General features: G+C 42.8%; 2 long non-coding RNA genes and 1 other non-coding gene across 14 annotated transcripts; 2 read left to right on the top strand and 1 right to left on the bottom strand.

Moving 5' to 3' along the window:
• Positions 1-422: 422 nt before the first annotated feature.
• LOC133040542 (uncharacterized) lies at positions 423-9,208 on the bottom strand. The gene is made up of 3 exons (XR_009688997.1): positions 9,075-9,208; positions 8,377-8,453; positions 423-2,149 (listed from the first exon to the last, which is right to left on the bottom strand). It is a non-coding gene; the product is annotated as an uncharacterized LOC133040542 (long non-coding RNA).
• Positions 4,632-17,235, top strand: LOC133040525 (uncharacterized). Of its 12 annotated transcripts, none has more exons than XR_009688987.1 (6): positions 4,632-4,692; positions 7,313-7,409; positions 13,660-13,752; positions 14,375-15,128; positions 15,874-15,975; positions 16,418-17,235. It is a non-coding gene; the product is annotated as an uncharacterized LOC133040525 (long non-coding RNA). The 12 variants fall into 12 exon arrangements; XR_009688984.1 differs by lacking the exons at positions 4,632-4,692; positions 7,313-7,409 and adding an exon at positions 9,601-10,138 and having other exon boundaries at positions 16,418-16,714; positions 16,828-17,235; XR_009688990.1 differs by lacking the exons at positions 4,632-4,692; positions 7,313-7,409 and adding exons at positions 11,049-11,234; positions 13,047-13,160.
• Positions 17,236-18,835: 1,600 nt separating this feature from the next.
• On the top strand, positions 18,836-18,942 carry LOC133041057 (U6 spliceosomal RNA). The gene has a single exon (XR_009689116.1). It is a non-coding gene; the product is annotated as a U6 spliceosomal RNA (small nuclear RNA).
• The last annotated feature ends 2,538 nt before the right edge of the window (positions 18,943-21,480 follow it).

Below are 21,480 nucleotides of genomic sequence, written 5' to 3' on the forward strand. Positions count from 1 at the left end.
AGACTCTGTAAAAGCTTGGGAGAGGATTTTCTAAGTTACATTTGGAGTGGGGGAAGAATCTTAAACCTTAAATTTCTACAATTCTTGCTTTTCCAAGGGTATTCCACCGTTCTATCCTGGGGGGAGATGGAGTATGTAGTACGAGGCACAGCTGCAAAGCCTGGAACTAATGTTCTAACTAATGAACTGGGAAATATGCTGCAAAACAAGATTGCCTCTTTAAAGTCACCCCCTGAGAGGCTTTGCACTAATTCCAAAGATGCTGCCTTTCATTAAAGCATTTTGGAATTTATATTCGGTCAGACTGTGAACTTGCCTAGACCACAACAAAGAAAGTATGATGCGTGCTTAAGGTTTATAGAACAAGTAAATTAATCCAGAGACACGGGAACATTTGAAATACCTTGACTGGTGGAGAATACTTGTTCCTGGGTGTTTTGGGTGTCTAGAGACTTAAGGCAACCACATGCAGCAAAATCATGGTCTATGTTTGGAGTTCATGGTGAAGCATGGCTATATAGTAACAGAACTGGATTTATTGCAAACCAGCTCCAAAGAAAACCAGAATGAAAGTAAGAAGAAAAAAAAGCAGGGTTTGATGAATACTAATGTCATCCTCAAATGTGAAGAGCACTGGGTGTAATGTAGGAGGAGCGTACTGTATACAACCATGAGGACTATCTCAGAAAAGCAGACTGTATTAGAGGTATAATTTATCTTGGGAACAAAAACACCATCCCAGGGTTACTCAGACCCTGTTCAGTTCAGTTCAGTCACTCAGTCGTGTCCAACTCTTTGCAACCCCATGAACCACAGCTCACCAGGCCTCCCTGTCCATCACCAACTCCCAGAGTCGACCCAAACCCATGTCCATCAAGTTGATGATGCCATCCAACCATCTCATCCTCAGTTGTCCCCTTCTCCTCCTACCTTCAATCTTTCCCAGCATCAGGGTCTTTTCAAATGAGTCAGCTCTTTGCATCAGGTGGCCAAAGTACTGGAGCTTCAGTTTCAGCATCAGTCCTTCCAAGGAACATTCAGGGTTAATTGCCTTTAGGATGGACTGGTTTTATCTCCTTGCTGTCAAGGAACTCTCAAAAGTCTTCTCCAGGACCACAGTTCAAAAGCATCAATTCTTCAGCGCTCAGCTTTCTTTATAGTCCAACTCTCACATCCATACATGACCAGTGGAAAAACCATAGCCTTGACTAGATGGACCTTTGTTGGCAAAATAATGTCTCTGCTCAGACCCTGTAGGCTCTTAAATAAGCAAAAGTAATCTAGAACTGAATTTGGGGAGTGGGACTTGATATTACTACATTATTCTCCAAAGGTTGTGGAGTTCCTAGGAGCAAGCCAGGAGGCCCATCTGGAAGGAGAAGTAAGTGGGGAAGAGGAGGGGATGCCACCAAGACAAAGAGCAAATGACACGACTGTGTCCTGTGGCCAAAGAACAGAGGTGTCCTGGTTCAAATGGGTCATGGTTTCACACAGGATTTTTGTTCTTTGCTCCTTACACTGTTGTTACAAGTATGAGAATGATACCAGCATGACTTTGTTGGTGATATTTATTCAGTTCAGTCACTCAGTCATGTCCAACTCTGCAACCCCATGGACTGCAGCACACCATGCCTCCCTGTTCATCACCAACTCCCAGAGCTTGCTCAAACTCATGTCCATCAAGTCAGTTATGCCATCCCACCATCTAATCCTCTGTCGTCCCCTTCTCCTCCTGCCCTCAATCTTTCCCAGCATCAGGGTCTTTTCCAATGAATCAGTTTTTTGCATGAGGTGGCCAAAGTATTGGAGTTTCAGCTTCAGCATCAGTCCTGCCAATGAACACCCAGGACTGATCTCCTTTAGGATGGACTGGTTGGATCTCCTTGCTGTCAAGGGACTCTAAAGAGTCTTCTCCAACACCACAGTTCAAAAGCATCAATTCTTCAGTGCTCAGCCTTCTTTACGGTCCAACTCTCACATCCATACTTGACCACTAGAAAAACCATAGCCTTGACTAGACGGACCTTTGTTGGCAAAGTAATGTTTCTGCTTTACAATATGCTGTCTGGGTTGGCCACAACTTTTCTCCCAAGGAGCAAGCATCTTTTAATTTCATGGCTACAGTCACCATCTGCAGTGATTTTGGGGCCTAAAAGGTCAAGGAAAAGATTTTATTAAGGTCAAGGAAAAGATCTGAAATTCTATACCTGAGACAAAGTGTAAATTGGAGGCATTATGCAAGGAAAATGAAATAATCCTTCAATAGAGCTGATTTGTGGGAGTAGGAACTCAGAGGTAGACATGACATCAGACACCTAAGTCCGCCGGGGATTCACGGAACTCTTAGAAACAGCTCTGATTGTAGCAGTGGAGTTCTGAGTAATCTTAGTTCAAGGCATAGCGTTACCCCAGTTGACTTACAGATATTATGTCGATGGGCTTTTATGTAAATGGGCTATTTTTTTTTTTTTAAGAATACTTGATTTGAACAAACAGAAATATTTACTGTCCTTTTAATCCTTCTGTTTATTTTGTACAATTTGTTTCCGAGGATCTGTGGTATAAATTGATCCTGGTAGAGGGTGTGATGTCATTTGCAGAAAACATGGGACAAGCTCAACCTAAAATCTGAGCACCTTGGTTTTGATTATAGAAAGGTGATCTTAAAGTGTTTTTTCCCCAGAAACTTCCTCTTCTTCTTTCTTCCTTTTGCTTTATTAAGAAAATTTCCCACCCAGCTACTGCCATCATTGCAAAGTGGATCACAGCGTCTGCTGATTGTTCTGATCCCATCGTATTCTCTAGAAATGTCCATTTTAGCACATGCAAAATTTTAGACAGTTTATATCGTTACATACACTTTTCTATCCCTTTAGGCTATGAGCTACTTGAGAGCAAGGAATGTATCTTATTTATACCTGTTTACTCTGAATCTATTGTTCATATCAAACATTCAGTGAATGTCTGTTGAATAAAAGGATGAATTAGTGATTAAACATATATATTCATAGTAAGTGAATAAATGACATGAGTATCTATGTTCATAGAATTTATAATCTAAACATAGGAAATTTTAAATAACAAAGTTCAAGTGAGGGGTCAAATCAAACTGAAATCTTTCAATTGTCTAAAGGAGTTTTGTGGACTTCTTTTTCAGAGACTTATTTTAAATAGAATTCATTTCCATGTCTTGTTCCTAAAATTTCTGTAAGCCATCACCAACACTATTAACTCCCATCCCCCAAAAAACCCCAAAAGACAAACAAAAAAACTTTTCTCTGAGAAACAAAAGAGAAAATAAGTGAAGTCAATTTGCATGTCTTGATGAATTTTTAGAATGAAAGAGTAACCTGGAAGCACTTTCTCTTGCACTCAGCTGAACCATTTTTCCATCTACATGTGAAAGTCACTCAGTCATGTCTGACTCTCTGCAACCCCATGTACTGTACAGTCCATGGACTTCTCCAGGCCAGAATACTGGAGTGGGCAGCCTTTCCCTTCTCCAGGGAATCTTCCCAACCCAGGGATCAAACCCAGGTCTACCCACATTGCAGGTGGATTGTTTACCAGCTGAGCCACAAGGGAAGCCCAAGAATACTGGAGTGGTTAATCTATCCCTTCTCCAGCAGATCTTCCCCACCCAGAAATTAAACCGGGGTCTCCTTCATTGCAGGCAGATTCTTTACCAACTGAGCTATGAAGAAATGACCCATTACCTAGTTACAAGTTTGAAATATGGTTAGGAATGGAACAAAATCCACAGAACCAATTACATCCCCAATCAGGGTTACTGGCAACTTGTTTAGCAGCTTGTGAGAATAAAGAGGAAGTTGCTAAACCAGAAGATGTAGTCAGTCTGTTGATCATATGAGGGGAAGATCATAAGCTTTCTTCTTACTAGTCTCACAGAGGCTCCATATCACTCAAACAAAGACAAGGGACCTCTATAAAGAGATCAAAGTTGATAACAGGAGTCCATGTGTTGGGAGAAAACTAGAAGTAACAACTTGTCCTGTTCCCGGCTTCTTCTGAGACCTGTTTTGAAAGCTGGCCAGCAGGGGTCAACTATTGTTGCTTCGCCGTTGACCAGAACACAGTCAGTTACTGGAGCAAAAATGGTACCTGTGGGAGGGTACTCTTTTGTGGGCCCTAGATTGTTGCTGCACAACAGAGGACCTTGAGGAAAGGAAACTAGCTAGATTCAGCTGCCTTTTTTTTTTTTTTTAAAGGAGAATGCTTGATTTGAACAAGCAGCTCTATAGCCTCCCTTAAATCCTTCTGCCTATTTTGTACTGTTGGTTTCCAAGGACCTGTGGTAAAAATTTGATCCCAGCGAGGGAAGTGATGTCATGTGAGCTGAAAAAGGCTTATATTAAGACATCATTTTAAGACTGAAAAAGAAATGGAGGGAGGAAGAAGGAGAGGATGTGGCTTAGTGGCGAGGAGAGAAGAGGATGTGTTAGGGGAGGGCCATGTGACATGTGAGATCTAGGAGACAGGAGATATGCTTGGGGAGGGAAGGGAAAGCTGTTTGTGTAGAGAGCAGGGCGCGGAAACCGCTGTGGGGAAGGGGGCGATTACAGCTCTGGGCAGGGGACTGCTGCAGCCCACGAAACCTGAGCTTAGAGCCACGGAGACGCCGGTTTCATTGTTTTAATAGCTGGTGCAGGGCTGTGCCCATCTAAGGATGCTGTGAGTAACATCCTGTTTCTGACAAGTTCCCCTCCCTGGTATATATCGGAATTATTATTATTATTATTAATTTTTATTTTTAGTTGGAGGATACTTGCTTTCCAATATTGTGTTAGTTTCTGCCATACAACAACATGATATATGTATATATATCTATATATGTATGTATATACACATATGTATACACATATATATATACACATATCTTCTTCCTCTTGAGTATCCCTCCCAACACCCCCCACCCTCCAACCCCTCTAGGCTGTCACTGAGCACCGGGCCGGGTTCCCTGTAGAGCAGCTTCCCACTAACTATCTGTCTTACACATGAGTGCATATATTTCAGGGCTACTGGGTCAATTCGTCCCACCCTCCCCTTCCCCAGTTCTGCCCACAAGTCCGTTCTCCGTGTCTGCATGCATCTCTATTCCTGCCCTGCAGATTGAGTCATCAGCAGCATTTTTGTAGCTCCCATGTATACGTGTAACACACGGCCAGTGCCCTGACAGTGTATAAAGTCCTCTAGGCGACTTGACTGTGCTGCGCCATCGCGGAAGCACCCACTCCACCTTGTAAAACCCCCGACGGTATTTCTCTGCCTCTTCAGCTCTAGTGACAAGCTGCGGTGTAGTCACCTGCTGCTACCTCTGCCTCCCCAGACAGTGGCTTTCTATTTTAAGGTGCTTAGGAATTTCAAGGGTACCTTGTAAAAGAATGTCTCAAAGGCGGATTTTGACTTTGTGAATCTGGAGTGTTGACCTCCAATGTCAACATTCTAAGAGGTTCCCCCTTCTGAAGACACAGAGGAGCAAGGGCTTACCCTCCACCTACCCATGGCCTGGTTCTTGGTTCAATTTTGGTGTCGTTTTTCAGAGTCCAAGGCTGTAAGCTCAGACCACACTGGCTTCTATTTTGTATCTGCTGTTGAGTCTGGACATGTTTATTCACCTTATTACCTAGTTTCTTCACCTCTGACGAGAGAAATCAATGCTAGGGCAGTGGTCCCCAACACTGTTGGCACCTGGGACCAGTTTTGTGGAGAACAGTTTTTCCACAGACTTGAGGAGGGGATTGTTTTGGAATGGTTCAAACTCGTCACATTTATTGTGCACGCCATTTCTATAATTATTACATCAGCTCCACCTCAACTGTCCAGCATTAGATCCCAGAGGGTGGGGACCCCTGCACTGGGGAATGTCTTAGTGATCCAGGGGTTAGAACTCTATACTCTTACTGCCAAGGACCAAGGTTCAATCCCTGGTTGGTGAACTAAGATGCCACAAGCCGTGTTATATGGCCAGAAAGAAAAAAAGAGAAAGAGAGAGAAATAAACAATAAAGCAAGCCAGCAGCTAGCTTTTTTTCTGATTTCTGTGGTATAAATATATCCACTATGGCCAATTTCAAGCTAGCAATATGACATCACTGAATAAGGAGTTAGGAAGAAATGTGCCCATCCATAAACAGAGTTTCCACGACAGAGATACAATCAATGAAAGCAACCTCAAGAGAAAAGATAAGAGTGAATAGGTAAACGATAAATAGGAATGGTGAGTCTGATTATTTATTACCTCTTAAAAATAAAATTTATTTGACTATATACTTTCATTTTTTAAATAATATGTATGGTTAGCCTTCGGATGACAAAATGAGCGTTTAATGATAGGCCCTTGTTAGTTGATATAGGCTGGCTCCAGCACACCGCTGACTTATGAAATAGATGCAGTCACTGCCCTCATGAAGCATATAGTCCAGAAGTGAATGGGCCTGGTTCCCGTGAGGACACTACCCTAACGGAGTGACCAGTGGGGTGGGCAGGCAGCACATTGACCCCCGTAACCTTCACCGTCTGGGTGTTATGCGATGAAAATGATACATGGTGAAGGGACTGCGTAGACCTCATTGGTTTTATAAAGTAGAAGACCCAGAATTCCCTGGTGGTCAAGTGGTTAGGACTTGACACTTTTACTGTCAGCGGCTCAGGTCCAATCCCTGATTGGGGGAATAAGGTCCTACAAGTCATGGCGAGGCCAGAAAAATTTTTTTTTAAATTTTAATTAGATGACCTTTAGACAGAGAGGTTATCCTTGGTTATCCAAGTGTGTGTAATGTAATCACATGAACCCTTAAAACAGAAGAGGGAGGCAGAAGCCGAAACCACAGAGGTTCAAAGCACAGGAAAGGTTTGATGCCCTGTTGTTTGTTTGAGGAGGAAGAGAATCATGTCACAGGGGAATGGCAACCACTGTCCTCTAACCACCAGAAACTGAATTCTGTCAATAACCAGTAAGTCTGAAAGAGGAACCTCAGCTGCCAGTGAGAACCCAGTCCTGGCCAATACTTTGATTTTAACCCAGTGAGACCTTAAGAAGAGAACCAAGCCACACCATTCCAGACATCTGACCTAGAGAAACAGCGAGGCTTGTGTAAAACTGCTACATGTGTGATGATTTATTACACATCAATGACAAAGTAATACAGTCAGTAAAGAAAGGATCAAAGTAATAGTTACTAAAGAAGAGCAGGGCGGGGAAGAATATGCCAACACTTTCAGGGATTTAGAGGTGTGTGGAATGTACAAGGGAGCTTCCCTGCTGGCTCAGTCTGTAATGAATTCGCCTGCAGTGCAGGAGACTGGGGCTCCATCCCTGGGTCTGGAAGATCCCCTGGAGAAGAAGATGGAATGTATGAGAAGAGAGAAGAGACATGAAGATGAGATGAGGTGAGTCTGATCGTGAAGAGCCTTTGAAGCCAGGAGAATATTTTCCAAGAGCAAAGGGAGCCAGTGAGCTGTTTAACAGCATTTGTGTTTATGGAGCATAAGGAACGTGGCACAGACTGGGAGCAGGCGTTTAATATCCCCTGCTTCGTCAGTCAGGGAAGCTGGTGAGGAGCAGGAAGTGTGGCTTGAGGGCGCCGAACCCCAGACGCTGACCAACATCTGCTGTTCGTTCTTTCTCATCCCCGCTCTTTGGTAACTCACTGAACACAGCTATTCACAGGGCACCACGCCAGGGGGCAGGGACACCCACCGCTCCGAGCTCCCAGACCTCAGCAGGGCCTTTGTTATTGCGCTTGTTTTTCCAGAAGTCATGTGGAGTAAGATAAATATAGTTCATGGATTCCCACAACTAGTTCTGCCACTTATTGCGCGAACAAGCCAGGGCAAGTCACTTAACCTTTCTGAGTTTCCCTTTCCTGATTTGTAAATAACTATTATAGCTACTTCAGAAGGCTATTGCAGGAATCAAAGATAAAGTATATTATAAAAATTTTAAACATCATGAAAGCCCTGTTCAGATGATCCACTTTCCTCTCTTTGTCCCTCTACCTTCCATGTGCTCTAGTTCTTCTCATATTCTTTTTTTTCTTCCCACTCTCTCCTTTCATTGTTTTCTTTATTAAATTAGCTCAACAAATATTTCTTGTGAGCCTGTGCTATTCATTCATCTAAATGTCTGTCCATGTTTGCCTTACACACACACGTTCCCGTCATGGAGCTTACTCTATGAACGCTTGAGGATATATAACAAAGCTCATAATGTACTTTTAAATGGAAAATAAAAGTGATTGCAAAATATGTTAGATTGCCAAGCAGGTGTTTTGGTGAATATGTGTGTGCTGTGTGCAAGGGGGCAAGAGACAAAAAATACAAATATGTGCATAGAGCCAAAGACTGGAAAATATACCTCACAACATTAGTAGAGTACCTCTAGATGCTTTCATTGGGCTTTGTTTTCCCATTTTCCTGTATTTTCCAAGTTTTCTGCAAGAAATACATTTTATAAATAGTAAAGCAGTCCAACATGTTTTAAGAAAAATATAAGATGTCAAATGCTATGAATAAGTTATACATAGGATGTTATGCGAATGGATGTGTCTGAATTAAATGTTGGCTGGGTAAAATCTCGATGCTTAGCTTTAAAGGATAAAAAGGTCTTTAGGAAAGACCTTAGTGAGTGGTATTCAGGAGAAGGGCCCTGGAGTGGTCAGGAGACAAGTTACATGTGCAGTTCTTGTCACCTGAAGTGTGTCCTGGGTTGCACTAGGAGATGGGAATTAGATGCCTTGCTATGAATCTTAGCTTTCATCCTTTAAGTACAGGATTCGTATAGTCAGACCTTCATTTCTATAGATTACAGTGGGTGGCAGTGTGAAATGCATAGTATAAAGAGGTTAGAAGCAGGCAGGAAACACCAAAATTTGTCAGGACACTAGTGTCCAAGTAAAAGACAACAAAGGTCTGGACCAGAGCAATGTAGTGAGAATGGAGAGAAATATTTTAGGGATAATTAAGAATTGTTTAAGGCTTATTTCCCTTTCTGCCTATGTTAAACTATATTGTTAAATTAGCAACACTACAACTTATATAAGAGAGTATACTTACGTGTCTATGTAATATGCCTGCATAATTTTCCAACTGGAAGAAAAGTATCGAAGGGCATGGGAAGGCTAAGACCCAAAGACCTTGCAAGATTTCATAATTTGGCTTGGGTCTCACTTCTGCAAGCCCAGAGGAGACAGTCAGAAAACGCTTCCCTCTGGCCCGAAACTAAGCTGTGGGGAGACGGGAAACAGCAGAGGGCCTGAGAGACTCTGGAGGAGGACCCACCACCGTTAACGGCAGACAAGACCAGATGAGCAGCTGTGCAGTGATGTGACTTGGAAAGGAGAGAGGAGGGTTTTGTGTGTGTCTATGTGTGTGTGTTTGGCTTCTTCTGAGTCACGTTTAGTTTTTATAACAGACTTTCCAACTGGCATAACGACAGTCAAGAGTTAAGAGAGAAAGCAAAGCTCCTAAGCGTGTCATGACAGCAGAATGCCAACACAAGTTTGCTGGCAGTCAGAAGCAGCTTGGCTGTCCATGCTGAGGAGGACATGGGCACAGGGAGAGATAAGTTCCCCAGCTCTTCTTTGGTCCATGCTTTTACTTTGTTGACTTAAAAAATAATCACAACCTAAAGACCGAGAGTTATGTTTTATTTGGTAGGAATTTTTAGGACTTCAATCCCAACAGACAGCATCTCAAGGAATCCTGAGAGAATTGCTCTGAGGAGGGGTGGGCAGGAAGTAAGGGGTCAGGTCCTATAGAAGAAGTGAAGTGAAGTCACTCAGTCGTGTCTGACTCTTTGCGACCCCATGGACTGTAGCCTAACAGGATCCTCCGTCCATGAGATTTTCCAGGCAAGAGTACTGGAGTGGGTTGCCGTTTCCTTCTCCAGGGGATCTTCCCGACCCAGGGATCAAACCCGGGGCTCCTGCGTTGTAGGCAGATGCTTTACCGTCTGAGCCAGAAGTTTGTAACAGAGGGCTGGTAGCCTGAACATCAAGAGATTGTTGTGAATTAAAGAAGACTAGATCTCTCAAGTTAAGGGGTTTAGCACCTTTTTATGTGTGAGAAGATGCAGCAGTCTGATCACTGAAATCATTGCTTCCATCATCTCAGCTGGGGTGAGTATCCAGCTATTTTTCACATCCTGAGTTCTTCAGGACGCCCCACAGGGAGTGGCTGCAGCCTTACAGCTGCCAGATCTGTGCAGGTATTCTTCTCTTTCCTGAGTGCCCTCGGGGGTGGGAATCCCTCATGACTGTGAGCTCCTTGCTTACTGATCTGGTAAGAAGTACTCCATTTCTCAATCTCATCCAAGTTCTGCTTTATGTTTGCACCAAGTGAGTGAATGCTTTCCTGACGAAAATTTGAGGCTTTTTCTTAAACCCGTCTTTCTAATCACATTCATGGGAAGTGTCTAAAATCCTCCAAGTAAGGGACAAATCTTCTTTCATGAACAAACTGAATATTGTTATTGAAATCCAAGACAAGTTTTAGGTGCCCTCAGCCCTCTGGCTGGATGTAGGAGGGCACAAGAGAAGCCTTAATACAAGGAGTCAGGAATACAAGGAGGCTTCATGGTAGAGCGCAAAGAGCTGGGTTTGGAGATCTGGAGCCCTGACGTCATGCCCAGAGAGGGCCGCAGCATCTTTTCTCTGAGCTCGGCTGCGTGGTCAGGTCAGAAGGGGTTAGACAACCTCAGGGAATCCCTAAGGGTCTTTTCATTTGTATATTTAGAGTCTCTGGACCAGGAGGACTTAAAATAACAATTATTTACAGCTTTGCAGAAAATGAGAGAAACTTGTAAGAGTGAGCTTTCTCCAACAGGATAACAGAGGATTTAGACTGAGCCAGCACACAGAGCCAGAGGTAGAACTCAGAGGAATACTCTTTTCCAGTGAGGTCTGTTCTGACTTTCAAAGGGATATGTCCCCCTCCAGCCCTATATTACAGTACACTTGGGGTCTGGGAGGGTGCTGTCTTTGTGTGCTGGTTTCTTTTAATGATAGTGAAAATTCTTTCTTAGGCAAAAAAGGCCCAGAGCACAGGAAATATAGTGAGGTGGCAGTGGGTGGTGGGGCTGGAGTGGCAGCCGTCGTCAGATTGGATACCAGGAAACAACCTGTCACATGACCTCCAAGAACCTGAAGGCTTGAGGAATCACTCTTCTGGGAATACTTGTCTAGCAAACGCCTCACCCACAGCTTCCTCTAGCCAGTAAGTCCTAAAGCTCATGGGTTAGCAATGCAAGAGCATCTACCTGCCCTGGAGTCCCGCCCTCCAAAATGGCTCAGAGAAGCCAGCAGTTTCCTTTTCTGGAATTCTCTTCCCTTTTTCTATTGCATTCTACTTCACAGGCAATAGAATTATTGCCTATGAAATAGAATGACGGTTACTTTATAGTTCTAGTTTTGGTTAGACCCACAGGGACATATAATAACATTTCTCTTGCCTTTTCTTTTTTTAAAGTATTTCTTTGGACTGCACTTCTATGAGCTAGGTCTTGTTCTGGGAGTGGCTGAAATTGCCTGAGGGAGGGTGTGTGGATAGAGTAAGAAAATCTGAGTGGGATTCCTGCATTGATGAGCAGGTAAAATTTCTGGGGGTGTGTGTGTCTGTCTGTCTGTCTAACCTTTAGAAAAAGTTAATTATCATATTTCCAAGTACTCAAAGCAGAATGGATGATACACTGAACAATCTTAACGTTGCATTTTGATCCTCTGTTTGAAATTTCCCTGGAACAATGGCTCTAGGTCTGGTTTCTACATTGCCTCTGAGGGTCCCCTTTTGGGAAATGCTAAGGGCTGGACAGACTTGAAATCCTCAAATTACTTCCACTCCTCCACCTCCCTGCATTATCATTTCCCTATCATATTCTACAGTGAAAGAATGTCATCTAAATTTTTTAGAAAGATGGCTAGCTGGCAAAATATACCTCTTTCCTTCTCTGGGTTAAAGACAGATTCTGAGATCCTTCTCTATGTCAAAATGATACCTATATTTCAAAACACAGACAATGTACATTGTGAAGCCTCCTCTAATTCTTCCAAACCCAAAACTAAATGAAACAAACTATATGTATATATATGGCTTCCATGGCGGCTCAGTGGTAAAGGGTTTGATCCCAGGAGACAGGGTTTGATCCCTGGGTTGGGTTGGGAAAATCCCCTGGAGAAGGAGATGGCAACCGACTCCAGTATTCTTGCCTGGGAAATCCCATGGACAGAAGAGCCTGGCAGGCTACAGTCCAAAGGGCACAAAAGAATTGGACATGACTTAGCAAATAAATAAAAACAGCAACAGCTATATATATATATATATATATATATATATATATATATATAAGGTTTCCCTCTCTTATACTTCCAAGTGCATTTAAGGGTACATAGTCATGTTTTGTTAATCTATGATGAGAATTTAGTCTATATCAGGTGCTAGGTTAAGCATTTTACATGTATTAACGTTGTAGGTAAATGTGACTTTTGACTCCATCTCATATCTGAACAAAGAGACCATGTGACTTGCCCATGGCCACTGGGAAAGAGTAGAGTCATTTATTTCCTGTATTGATAGAGATAGTACTCCATCTTTTGCTAAGATTTTATTGTGTTTTACCTACCTTTTGCTTGCAAGAATAATTGACATTTGTAAGGGGATTAACATTTTACTATTCATCAGCTCATTAATGTCAAAAAATACTTCTGTGATGTTGTTATTGCTATTTTCCCTATGTTTCACAGGAGGTATGTGGCAGAAATAGTATTCGGCCAGGTGATATTTCACCCTAACTCAGGCCACTGAGCTCCCCTGCCTGGCCTCCTGCAAGGCCAGTGTGCTGTTTTCATGGCCTTTGTGGGGCTAGAACTTTCCCTTCACCACAGCGACCAAAAGATCTAGTTATGGTACCAGGGCAGGAGCATGGCCCATAGTGGCCCAGGCTTAATCTAAGAGTACACAAAGGAGACAGCGCTCGGATCTTTCTCAAGTTGTCCAGGTGGTCGTCTGTATCTGCAAGTTTTGCATCCACAGATTTGGAGAGCAGTCTTCACGGTACTATGCTATTTTATATAAGGGCCTTAAGCGTCCGTAAATTTTGGTATCAGTAGAGGTCCTGGAACCAGTCCCTCCCAGGGATAATGAAAGGTGAGCTCCAATAGAATGGTCGAGTTTCCCTTTATATTGGACTATTATAGGAGAATTATAGGATATAAGGGACCAGATCAATATGACCAGTGGCTCTTATCAGCTGAAATCTTCATATTGGTTTATAGAATGGGTACTGCTCTTCTCTGAGAATAGAATGAAGATTCAGGTCCATTTGGCCAGCACATATTAAGAAAAACTAAATTGAGTTAAAGAGTCCCTTAACTGAATCCCTGTATAAAGGGCATGTTACAGTTCATTTATCCTTTTAATGAGAAAATAATGAACACTTACTATACACCAAAATATATGTGCATATTAGAGCTTTAGAAGTACAATAATTGACCAAGAATTTTTCCACACCTTTGGGATTTTGTCAGTCTAAATAAAGAAGTAAACTAGAACAAGCTCCAATTACCAGAAATTGAGTTTATTTGGAAATAGCAGATGAACTGCAATTCAGAAAACATGTACTAATTATGATTGGACTTTTCTGCAGAATATCTAAGCAGGAGACCTGAATCTGCTTGCAATAAAGAAGAAAAAGTTAAAAAAACAAAAAACAGAAAACATGTGCTGTAGCAAGTTACAGGTGAGTCCATGGGGATCTGGGAAGGCTGAATGTATGGGCGAAAGTGTGAAGACGGAGAAGTCCGGCGAGAGTCCAGGCAGGAAGTTCACCAGTTTTAGGATGGGAGACATTCTTAGCAAATATTCATTGGTCAGGAGGTAAGTCTTAGTTTTTAGTAAAGCAGGCATGTACAGAAATCAATCTCAGTTCTTAAGTTCCATTCTTCTGAGGGCACATGTATAAGATTTTCCATTTCGTATCATCTGGTTTCATTCTGAATTGGAATTCTTTCATGATTTCATAATCATATGAGAGAAACATGCAAAAAGGCAATTACTGTGCAATGTGATGGTCACTCACAATGACAGAAGCAGGGGTCTGTGCAATCAGAAGAGGATTATTTATACTGTAGGGAGTTGGATAAGAAAGAAGGTGATGATGGAGGGGAAGGAGTGAGACTCAGGGGAGATACTCCTGGTGAAAGGAAGAGTGTGCACAAAAGAAAGAAAGAAAGAAAGTAGAACACAGCCAGGCTGGAGAGGCGGTGGTGGGAGTTTGGTGTTCTTGAAATGCACTGGTATGCAGCAGGTCTGACTCTGTGTGACCCCAGGGGCTGCAGCCCACCAGGCTCCTCCTTCCATAGGATTCTCCAGGCAAGAAGACTGGAGTGGGTTGCCATGCCCTCCTCCAGGGATCTTCCCGACCCAGTGATCGAACCCACACCTCTTGCATCTCCTGCACTGGCAGGCAGGTTCTTTACCACTAGTGCCAGCTCTGGGATGCAGTCTCCTTTCTGAAGACAGAGCAACTGCTGGCCTTTGAGGGTTATACTGCTTCTCAATGCACTCACCTAACAACACGTTAAAAATCATTTCTATTCAAAGTGTCTACCTACTGCCTCACTTCAGAAATAAATCAATGGAGAAGAGTGTTCTGGTTACCATGCTGTGTAAGAAACTTCTAAAAGTAGTGGCTTAAAAGGACAATTGTTTTGTTTATGTGGGTCAGGAGCTTATACGAGTGTTGAGGAAGCCTGTCACACATCCATGTCCGAAGGTTATCTCCTCTTGAGAACAGAATTGGAGTGGGGCAACAAGGGAAATCAACCCTGAATATTCATCAGAAGGACTGATGCTGATGCTGAAGCTCCAGCACTTTGGCCACCTGATGCAAAGAGCTGACTCATTGGAAAGACCTTGATGCTGGGAAAGATTGAAGGCAGGAGGAGAAGGGGGTGACAGAGGATGAAATGGTTGGATGGCATCATCAACTCAGGGGACATGAGTTTGAGGAAACTCCAGAAGATAGTGAAGGACACGGAAGCCTGGCATACTGCGGTTCATGGGGTCACCAAGAATTGGACATGAACAAGAACTGAACAACAACAAAAATCAGAGGTAAGAGTAGAACTATGTCTTATAGGTTTCTTTTTATAATTTTCACTTAAAAATGATTTATTTTTTTTTGAATATGCAATTCATTCACAAAGATCAGAATTCTAAGATGAAAGTAGATAAATATCAAGAATCTCTTCCACATTGTCGTGTTCCTCATAAATCTCTCCAGTTTTACTAGTGTAGGATCTCAAAATTGTCACTGAATTTTAACTGTCAATTCCTAGCCGAGTACGCTTATCACAGGAGACGGATTTACTGTGCTGTCAGGAACCCTCCCTTGCTTGGGTCCTGTCTTAGCCTGTTCAGTCTGCTATAACAAACTATCGGAGTCTGGGTGACTTATAAACAATAGAAATTTCCCCTAGTTCTGGATGCTAAAAAAACTGGGCCTAAGGTGCCAGCAGGTTTGATGTCTGCTAAATCCTGCTTCCTGGTTCATAGTTGGCTTTTCAGCATTCTTACCTGCGGCAGGGGAAGGAAACTCTCTGGGGTCTCTTTTAAAATGTTACGGATCCCATTCATGCAGGCTCCACCCTGATGACCCAATGACCTTCCAAAGGTGCCACATCCTAACTCCATTATATTGGGAGCTAGAATTTAACATATGAACTTGGGGAGACATAAACCTTCAGTCTATAGCAGGCCACTTCCAGGTCATCTTCTAGGAACATTATTTTTCTTCTTCGGTAATGAATTTTATTTTTAAATTTTTATTTATTTTTTATTATTTATTTGACTGCCTCAGGTCCTCGTTGCAGCAGGCAGGATCTTTCATTGTGGTGTGTGGACTCTCTAGTCATGGCCCGTGGACTCAGTAGTTGCAACACACAGGCTTAGTTTCTCTGAGGTATGTGGGACCTTACTTCCCCCACCTGGGATTGAACCCAAGTCCCCTGCATTGCAACCACTGAACCGCTAGGGGAGTTGTCTAGGCGCACTATTAACATGTTGCTATGCCTTGTAAAACTCACAGTACTAATACATTTTAACCACATGAGTTGCTTATTGCCTTTTTAAGCTCCAGAACCTACAGGACCAGAGTTATTTGCTATATAAAAGTGCTCTATATAAGGCACCAGTAACTGGACATATGTATGGAGGGAAAAAAACATTATTGTGGTGGAAGAGACAGTCTATTAATAAGAATATTATGCTATTTTTCTAGGTTTTGTGATGGCTGTAGTATCTGTCATTGCTTTTACATTTGTCATTTTCCCCATTTCTTTTGCCATTTTCTAAACATTTGGTCACACGATTGTAATTTGTTATTTTCTCTACTGTTTTCTTAGGAACCCCACACTAGGAGAACTTTTGGTCCCACAGAACTTTGGGCCTCTCCTTATAAACAGCCCAGCAGGGGTCTCACTACTTTGATTACTTGCGGTCTGCCTGTCTGTCCAGCGTGAAGGACCCAGACAACAGAAGGACTGGCCTTGCTTCTCACTGTGTGTTCTTACCAGACACAATCTCCATCATGACCATTAACAGCAGCGGGTTAAAATGTAACCATTACAAATCATCTACGCCAGCGCCTGAGTTGATGAGTTAGAGGAGAAGAGGACAAACAGGAGAAATCTAAGGGCAAGGTGAGGTGGGGGTGGGAGACAGCGTCTCCTTTTCCACCCTTTCTCCAAAACCTTCCCTAGTTTTATTTCCCATTTGCTCAGCCGCGTGTTCTCACACTCTCCTTTACCTCGAGGGCTGACTGTTGGACGCGCCCAGGAGAAGAACGTGAAGGCCTGCAGATAAAGCAGGCACTGACACATCCCAGAGTCCAGGTCACTGGTTTTCTCTGACGGGCTTCGCCAGGCTGGGTGGGAGAAGAGAAGGCCACCCGGAAAGCACGTGGCTCAGTGGGAATTATAAGTCAGCTCTGAGCTCCTCCGAGGATTTATATTCAACTGAAGACGTGTCCAATGCAGGACCTTATGTTTCTCTGTTTTCTTTCTGCTTACATGGAAAAATAACAGTTAATATAGCCAACTATCCCAAGGCAGAAGAGTATTATTAAAAAAGAATACTTTGCAACATTACTGATTTCTCAAGACACTGTCAGATATTTTAAGATTTGGATTTAATAAACCATAATATGATTTCTTTTATAGGATTTTTATGTTTTCCCAATCTTTATCACCCTGTGTGTTTCTTAGTTCAAAATGAGAGTATCTACTAAGATCACCTGAACAAATCCTGATCCAAGTTACAAAAATCTTTATGGCTACATTGTCATTTTCCTCCACTTACCTCTTTCTGTAAGCAGATTTGTGGGGTGGGAATCGTCCCTGGAGAAAGAGAACCAGACCTGGCTTTTTTGACATAAGAGAAGCCATTTTTGGCCCAAGCCCTTGGTGATCTCAGCCTGGCCATAATGCTTGATCGTGAACAGGTCTCAGCGATAAATGGTCTTAAGGGAACAAATGAATGCATAAACAATGGACTGTTAACGGGAAAAAGAAATAACAAGAGCAAAAATATTGGCTCTGTTGCAAAGACTCTCAGTTCTCTTTTGATGGTAAAGACTAGCCTAAAGCACGGTCTTGAGCCATTTTGCAGAATTTAAATGCCAGCAACTAGATCAACTGGAATCTAAAGGATAGTGGTGTTGACCTTTACTGACTCTCTTGACTTCAATCAACTGAAGCTTGGACTCTGCCTGCCATCCAGGCCCCTTCATGAATATACATGTACCAATAGCTTAAATTTCCCTAATTTTGCTGTTCAGAGAAAACACTGCTTTGGGAAAGATCCCTGGTGTTCTCCTCACTTGCAGTGAGTAATAAGACCGTCTGCAATTTGGCTTTTCTGTCTTTTGGCAATACCACCAAAAGGCAAACCCAATGTTCAGGTAACAATTCTACATGATTGAGCTTTCTTTATACTTATTCATATTTTTCTATATACACAGCATTTATTATATATACACCCAGTATAATGTGGTACAGTGTGTAAGAGGAAAGATTGGAGCAGCAAGGATTCCTAAGCTGGTTTGGGGAGTGGGTAAAGCAAACTTGGTCTTCCCTGATAGCACAGATGGTGAAGAATCTGCCTGATTTCAGGAGACCAGGGTTCAATCCCTGGGATGGGAAGATCCCCTGGAGAAGGGAATGGCAACCCACTCCAGTGTTCTTGCCTGGAGAATTCCATGGACAGAGGAGCCCCGGTGGGCTACAGTCCATGAGGTTGCAGAGATGGACACGACTGAGCAATAACACACACACACACAAAGAAAACTTAGAGAGTCCTCCAAGCTGGACTGTAATGCGCTTTAAAGAACGACCATGTCTGTCTGTTCTCCACTCTCTGCCTAGCACACGGGAGCTCCTCTGGTATGGAAAAGCATGTGGAAATGGAAAAAAGAAATTGCTCTGGGTAGAAATAATAGACGTTGTTGTTATCATGTCTCTAAGTCATGTCTGATTCTTTTGCGACCCTGTGGACTATAGACTGAGAGGTTCCTCTGTCTGTGGGGGTCTCCAGGCAAGACTACTGGAGTGGGTATCCATTTACTTCTCCAGGACATCTTCTTGACTCAGGGATTGAACCTGCCTCTCCTACATTGGCAGGAGGTTTCTTTACCACTGAGCCCCCAGGGAAGCCCAGAAATTATTAACAGACATCCTCAAAGGAGGAAGAATGACAGAGATTAACATTTACTTTTTATTAAGGCCCTAAAATGTGCTAAAAATGCAGATTAAAGACAAATCTGAGTGCTCGCTTCGGCAGCACATATACTAAAATTGGAACGATACAGAGAAGATTAGCATGGCCCTTGCTCAAGGATGACATGCAAATTCGTGAAGCGTTCCATATTTTTAACCTACGGACACCTTATCTTCGACAAAGGAGGCAAGGATATACTATGGAAAAAAGACAACCTCTTTAACAAGTGGTGCTGGGAAAACTGGTCAACCACTTGTAAAAGAATGAAACTAGAACACTCTCTAACACCATACACAAAAATAAACTCAAAATGGATTAAAGATCTAAATGTAAGACCAGAGACTATAAAACTCCTAGAGGAGAACATAGGCAAAACACTCTCCGACATGAATCACAGCAGGATCCTCTATGACCCACCTCCCAGAATATTGGAAATAAAAGCAAAAATAAACAAATGGGACCTAATTAAACTTAAAAACTTTTGCACAACAAAGGAAACTATAAGCAAGGTGAAAAGACAGCCCTCAGATTGGGAGAAAATAATAGCAAACGAAGCAACAGACAAAGGACTAATCTCAAAAATATACAAGCAACTCCTGAAGCTCAATTCCAGAAAAAAAATGACCCAATCAAAAAAATGGGCCAAAGAACTAAACAGACATTTCTCCAAAGAAGACATACAGATGGCTAACAAACACATGAAAAGATGCTCAACATCACTCATTATCAGAGAAATGCAAATCAAAACCACAATGAGGTACCATTACACGCCAGTCAGGATGGCTGCTATCCAAAAGTCTACAAGCAATAAATGCTGGAGAGGGTGTGGAGAAAAGGGAACCCTCTTACACTGTTGGTGGGAATGCAAACTAGTAGAGCCACTATGGAGAACAGTGTGGAGATTTCTTAAAAAACTGGAAATAGAACTGCCATATGACCCAGCAATCCCACTTCTGGGCTTCTCTTCTGAGAGAACAGCATCGAAACGTATATATTATCTATGGTGAAACAGATCAGCAGCCCAGGTTGGATGCATGAGACAAGTGCTCGGGCCTGGTACACTGGGAAGACCCAGAGGGATCGGGTAGAGAGGGAGGCGGGAGGGGGGATCAGGATGCGGAATACATGTAAATCCATGGCTGATTCCTGTCAATGTATGACAAAAACCACTATAATATATAAAAAAAAGAAAAAGACAAATCTGAGGAGTGGCGATTAGTTGGTAAGTATGTCCACACCTGGCAGCTTTGCAGTTTTCCGTTATATTCAAAAAGAGGTCATTTACTTGGAAAGAAGCAGATAGTTGGCAACATAACTGGGCTACAGCTGAAGCCCTCAAACCTCTAAACTCAATCTGTATGAGGAAATAAATTCCCTTTGTTATTTAAGCCAGTATCTGTAATTTGCAACTAAAAGCAGCTGAGCTTTATATCAGATAAGATAAAGGTTAAAAGCAGAAAAAAGTGACAAGGTCTCCCTGTTCTGCTCTAATGTGGTCTAAAGAATGGTAGCATCACCTTGGAACTTGTTAGAGAAGCAATTTCTTGGGCCCCATCCCAGACCTACTAAATCCAAACCACTGCAGTCCACAGGGGTGCCTGATTTGCATTTCCAACAAGCCACAGGTGTGGCTGATGCCCTTGGAAGGCAGACCCCGCCTTTGAGTAGCTCCTCTGAAATACTCCCCTGGGTGGACGATGAGGCTAAGGCTTCAGAGCTTTGAGGGATGAATACTAAGTTTTTCTCCTTACCAGAGGTAAGCTCTAACTCACTGTGAACTAATTCAAGCCGATTTCTTTCCAAAAGAGGAGGTGAAGCAACTGGGAGAATATTTCTTCTTTGTATCAGCATTTCAGTGATAAAGAAAAGTATATCCTGTTGTTGCCAAAAGTGGGGTCTGGCTGCTCCCAGCTCTAAAATCAATAAAGGGGCAAAGGCAGTGTTCCTCCTCCCAACAAGCGGCGGGCAAGAGCTTTTACATGGGATTTTAGGGGTGTATAGGTGGAGGGAGGGCGCTACATGCACAAAGAGCACAGTCAGCTCTGATAGTGACTTGAAATTGCTCATGCGGCGGTCTGACTAGCATCATCTTAGTTGTTTTTAGTACAGTTAATCTTCAAGGTCAGGTCTGGTTGGTTTCCATTTCTTTGAGGCCTGTTCTCGGAATTGCTGCAGCTTATAATGGCTACAGTCTGGTCACCATGTAGTTAATTTCTTCCACTTGGTGAGGGTTTCAGTATCTACAAAGCAGCTCAGAAATATAGCCCAGAATTTTATCTATGGTCCTGGAAGGGGTACTGAAAGCCCTTGACTTTTCTTAATGACCAAACTGTTATTATTTTTTTTCTTGTTTGACTGCTTTCCTTGGCTTCTGCATGTTCTCGCTTCTCTGATTAAACTTATTCTTTGGCTCATGTTTTTCTACAGACAAAAGGCAGATGAAGGACATGGGGGAAGGACATGTCGGGGAAGAACCACAGGGTTGGGCTCCATTTCACCGTAGGTTCCTTGGCTATTTGCAATATAGGTCTCTAAAGATTTTAAATCAGGAGAATAGTTAGTGGACAGACTCTGCAGAGTTCACGGAGAGGAATCAGTGCAGCTTGTAGCACCAACAACGTGTGACTGTCGAGTGCTGCCGCTGGCTGAAGCCCTTACGTGCTCTTGTGCGTCCTTCCCAATAGAGAAGACA

Source organism: Dama dama, chromosome 2 (assembly GCF_033118175.1).
Source record: "Dama dama isolate Ldn47 chromosome 2, ASM3311817v1, whole genome shotgun sequence".
Classification (NCBI taxonomy): Eukaryota; Metazoa; Chordata; class Mammalia; order Artiodactyla; family Cervidae; genus Dama; species Dama dama.